Here is a 6,000-nt window from a genome sequence, read left to right on the forward strand (position 1 = left end):
TAGTTAGCCGTCACGGACTTCCCTCCTTGACTTTACGACCTCTAAATGAAATGCAACAACAGCGCCACTTAGCCAAGCTTGCACCGCAGTCTCACAGATATTAGAAACTCCTATTATGTTCGCGAATTTAATAGAGGGGTGGCTTTGTTCTCTGCTATCAGTGTGAAGGACAAGTCGTTCTCCTTTGTCGGCTTTGTGAGTTTAAAGTATTGTTCAAGGACAGCTTAACACTGCAGTGCTATGCATGCTGAGCATCCGGTCGTAGAAACGCAACTGTCACTGCTATGCCAGTCTTCACGAATTGAAATATTAATCTCCTGCTAAAGTGCATTTATTTTTTCTGCCGATAGCACGTCCGTGAATACCCATTCGGAAACCATTGGAAAATGAGCCAGTTCTAAGATAAAGACTCAATCCTACGGTCATGCCCACCTTATACTGTTTTTTTTTTTCAGTTTAAGAACAACACCAAAAACTAAAGAGTAAATAACTGGCTTTATGTATAAAACATAATGTACGCCTACTCTCTAATGTTCATTTTATGAACAGTCAGAAAACGACCAATCCGAGGAAGGACGTTAGTAGTGGGTTAACGTGAATGAAAGCATTTGTGAAAAATGAGGCATGTTTGAGACGCTCGTCGGCAAATTTACTCGTTTTAGTCCTCTGACCCTTAACTGGGTTGGGCACGCGTTGCATACGTAAAATCTGGAAATATCGCTCTGTCTTGGCATTAATTACAGCTGCACTATGTCATAGTAACTAATTATACAGGCTGAAGGTTCTATTTCAGCGTCCTCTATATATTTTATGGAAATAAATAATTGCGCCGTATATCTTTACTGACAAAAAGACAAAAAAAAAGCAAATTATAGAACAGACACTATCGAACACCCAAATATGACGTTGTGTAATTTCTATGCAGAGGTAATCAACATTGCAAAAAATGGCAAATCACTATACAAGCTTAGGTGAAGAGCATGGACCTGTTGTGTTATGAACAGGATCATTGATGTACTTGTTTTCTTTACTGTTCTTTCATTTTTATATTTTACCCTATAACCTCTAAGCGACGTGGCATTTACGTCCCGCAGTATGCGGGTGTATATTGAGCCCTACACTTTGTCTTGTGAAGAAATGAGACCAGCACTTTGTTTCTTTTAGTGTGTGTTTCTGGGCAATGTTGTCTTTTTTTTTGCTCGCCCAAGTTGGCTTTTAGCATGCTAAAACTGTACAAAATACGTCCCTTGCGGCGTCAGGTTATATATATATATATAAGGTGATGTTCTGGTGTAACATGCTACTGCTTATACTGTGCTCGGCAAGGCGAAGACCTCGTCAGGAGACCAATAGCCTCCTCTTGTCTTGCCTCGTGGGCAATACTTGTGTTGCCTTAAGACGAATAAATGCAACGAAACCGAAATTGAAATCTAGGCCTGCACAGAGGCTCACAATCGCCCTTGTCCCTTGCCGGCGTTTCCTTTTTTGACAAAGCAACTACGCAGCGATAGTAACTGTGAATGTGGGCTTTTTGGAATAACGACTTCTGGGCCCAAGAAGTACGGTAGTTGAAACTCGCTTGTTGTGCACGAGGCCATTCTTAAAGCAGCGCGAACAAGAAACGGACGCACAGAGGGGACGTACACAAGTTTGCACGTCTCTTCTGTGCGTCCATCTCTTGCTCGCGCACTTTTAACAATGACTTGCCACCAACTCTCCCAAGCTTCTATAATGGTCTACGAGTGGACAGGGAATTTGGAATCTAGCATCTCAGTGATGTGGCGTCGGTTGCCGTCGAAGAACAATTGGGAACTTCATTCCGGTAAAATGTGGGCAGCATACCTGGTGCCGTATGACCACCCTGCTTCCAATTCGCAGTCAAAGACACACTGTTACTAGCCGCTAGAACAAGAGCAACTTCTTAATGTAATATTCCTCTATTGTGTTAACATGCCGCACAGAACCTGCGTCTTCAGAACTATCACTTAAAAATTGGAACTAAGGCAAAACATTAGAGAGCAATCATTGTTGGTGGAATATAACGTGGAGAGTGTCTCGTTTCGCAAATATTGGCCAGCAGATAAATATAACGGACCGGTTGAAAGTATGCATTATGTTGAAAGGGTGAGGAGAGAGATCTAATAAATTGATTATTTTTTCTGCATTTCTTCAAGAAATCCCCATATGAGTGAACTTTATTGGAACTTCAGATTATGTAAGCTTATACTGCGCATGAACAAAATATAATTAGGCTGAGCAGTCAACTTTGTCACAACTATTTATTTTCCTTTGCCGCCCATACATTGGAAGAAAGCATGTATGTCTCAGCTGGGGCAGAACCCACTGAGTTCATATATAGCCTTTTAATTCTGAGGTGCAACGGTCCCAGCCATACACTAGAGGAAAGGTACTTCGAAGGAATGACTGCACGCAGACATATGTATTGACTTCACTTCCAGCTTGACCACATTACTGGACGCGTGGAACTGATTACTCAAGCACCCTTTGTTATTTCGCATTTTGCAGTCTGTGGATCTACCACACCGAAGCTGGAAGCCAGGATTCTCAACGGAGAAGAGATAGAGAAGAATGATATGCCTTGGATTGTAATATTGCTCATTCCATTACTGAGAGCTTGCTTTCTGTGGCGATGTGTTTGACGATAGGCATAACAGTCATGAAATGACGCTCAAGTTGTCCGTCGAGGTGTCAAGCGCCTCATGATATCTAGTGAAAACATTTTTGGTACTCAAGATCATGGAAAGAAACCACAAGAGAAGACCGGTTTCCTTTACGCTCTTAATGCACCTGCTCCCTATCACTTATACTGTGCTTTGAAAGTAATGGATGTCCTGTCTGTTTAAAATTTCGTCAAAATAACTCGAAAGTTATTCACTACAGAGAAAGCTTCAACAACACTTTTTATTGGAAAGCAGCTGTTGAATTGTTGCCAGGTTGTGTTGCTTTTAAACCGGTCGCGAACTACAACTTGCGTAAATAGCAAATATTTTTATCTTCCGGAAATTGTCACTTCAGTTAAAACGCTTACTGCTCAAGCGAGGAGACATGCGAGAAGGTGCAGCAAATGGAACAAAAAAAAAATTATGACCCTTTTAGTACATCTACGAATGGAGCCCGGGTGCCGTGTAATTTATGTTCTTTCCATTTGTGTTTGTCTCATTCCTTTGTTCCGTCTTCAAAACCTGTTTAATACAAAATTAACAAAACAAGGCAAAACATTCTGCTTGCTGCAAGAACATTCGATGCCAAACGCAACCAGGTTGGCGCTCGACCTTAACCGATTTCTTGTATAAAAACTATGTCATGGCTCATTGCCACATTCTAGAAAGTAATGTCAAGATTATTTCTGGTAAAACACTTTTCTCTGATGTCAGCGTACTAAGAATATTTGAGAGGAAGGCACAATTGACTCTCAAGAAAATATGTGGAAAAAAATTAGTTTTCTTTTCCACGCTATTTCTGCTTTGCAATGTGGGACTAAATACTTTTATGTCAGCCAGGAATAAACTTCAAGCAAAAGGTCTGAACATATTTTTGGTTTTTCATTTAACCGCGAGAAGTAACGCACATTTATTAATTTTTTTCGAAACCACACACTCATTCGTAAGCAATATAAAGCACTTTATCGGCTGCATGGGACATGTGCCACTTGGTAAAAAGATTTCAAATCGAAGAGAAAATGAGTTCCTGAAATAAAATTCTGTGTTTGCAAAACAAATACCTCATGCGGCGTGCTCTAAACTTCTTAGCTTCTATAATGAGATGGTCTAACTAAAAGGGCAAAATCCGTCACATTACATAGCCTATATTTTTGTCATGACGCTCAGGGATACTTAGCAAAGGAATTTTTTTTTTGGCATCTATAAAGTTCAGGATTAAATGTCATCGCTGCCGGTGATGATGATAGAGTAGTGCCACTGCTCGAAATTCAAATCTGTATATACCCACAAATTCGGTACAAGCGGATTTTTCAACGCGAAGTTCTTTATGAACGGTCCTTTTTTCGTGTATCCTAAGCGTCGATTGTAACAAGAAATATAGCAGCAGATCTCTCCTCATCAGGCTCGCAATTTTTTATATATAAAGTTTTCACTATCACCAAAAACGTTCCCCGTTGGTTCTCGATATCATTCTGAACTATATACTTCATCAAAGCAAGGTACAAACTTTGCAAGAAATATTTTGCTACGCATCCGAGAAATGAACCACTTCTTTGAATATTTACATAACTATGGCTTACAATAATCCGCAGTTGCCATAGAGTTAAAAGTAATGTCCAAGAGTCCTGTACTTGAGCGTAGTCTCATGTTCAGAATTCATGTTAATGTTCCCATGCCTTGGTCATAACTAGCACCAGCATTTTTCCCGTACTGTGCTTACTGCGCACTAGTGTGTTCAATATAAAGTGAATCGGTCATCCGGCGTTGCGCACAGCGTGTACGAGAGCACCTCACCCCACACTTACACTCTACCATTCTCTTCCTCCCTCTCATCTTCGGCCTGGAGCCAAAATATTTCGTCGGGCCTTCTTAATAAGGCACTGCCTTGTTCGCTTCATAAAGCAGATACCCTACGGGTCTTAGCAAAAACCATTTCTCGTCCTTAGGGTATGCCGCGATGGCTTTAATGGTTCCTTTGAACTGCCTAGGGTCCTCTACTTCACAGGCACGGACGCTGTCGGACCAGACACACAAAGCTTCCCTTTAACGAAGTCGAATGAACGTACCTCGGTGGCATAAGTATATGCTAACTCGCGAACGGAGGGGCACGAATTCCATTCTCATCTCACCCCAAATTTTTTCAACGCAGTTATTTACTTCTCATTCCTACATGCCGTAATGACACCCCAGTCATGTCGCGATCTTATATTAACAGTTTCTGTGATGTTTTAATCACAAGCCTTCCCTTTCGCCGCTGCCATTTTCAATTAATCCGCATTGTCTGCCACGGACGGCGTCGGTGCTGGTGCCGCCAGGTTCTCCGCTAAACGAGTCTCAGCGATCTCGTGCTCATTTTAGAATGAGGCATTTTTACTGCAGCAGTGGTGCATCCAGCAAACTGAGGTGTCAGGTGTATTGTTCTAGTGAACGTGTTAATAATAAAATTTGCTTCATGCTGCAGATTCAGCTGTAGTTGTGTACTAAAGTCATCCCGTAAATATGAAATCGATATTGCAATGAACATCACGCGTCGATGCATCCTCGTCCGAATGTTTATTATTATACTTTTTTTTCACGACAAAATAAATTTAAAGGCCACTTTTTGAAAGAACATAGCGGACGACGACTAAAGACGTGCACGGGAGTAGCCAAACTGGCTGGTTAATTCAACGATATCAAAGTACGCATCGCTTGACAGACATCTAGCGCTACTATCAGAGGGCTCCCTCAGTGCTACCTCACTCACGGTGTTGCTAACCAGTTTTGGTGTCAACTTTACTTCTCCTTACTGCGCCCTGTTTATTCAGCTAATGCGATTAAACCGACCGGCCGCTAGTTCCTGCTAAATCAAACAATTTTATTGTTCCTACTGTGTCACAAAATCTTTATTGCTGAAATAGACTCCAGAGGCTGTTCTGATCTCTTAACTGCTGCGGTTTACTAAGCACGAAGAGTGGCACTATAAAAAGAAAAAATCTGTAGTAAAACCTAATACCGCTTACGTTGGAGAAGGCGTAAGCCCGCCCGCTCACTTTATGAACGCAGTCGCCGCGCGCAGCCAGGTGATGTAACCAGGTGCCACGCAGCTGACAATTCTTCCTCTGCAACGCTCAACGTAGCCGCCGCCGCACCTGTTCTGATCTGCGCGCTGATCCTGCTTAATCGTATAACGCGATCACTGACAGATTAGTGTGTATATAAGCTGAACTGGTTTTTATAGTCAACATTTATAAATTCCTTGTGGGCCTCATGCCCCTCCTGCGGAACAGTGCAGAGATCAAGTGGTGCGCTACTGGCATGGGATGACAGGCGCTGCCAC

The sequence above is a fragment of the Amblyomma mixtum genome, chromosome 10, assembly GCF_055824585.1.
Source record: "Amblyomma mixtum isolate Tamu chromosome 10, ASM5582458v1, whole genome shotgun sequence".
NCBI lineage: Eukaryota > Metazoa > Arthropoda > Arachnida > Ixodida > Ixodidae > Amblyomma > Amblyomma mixtum.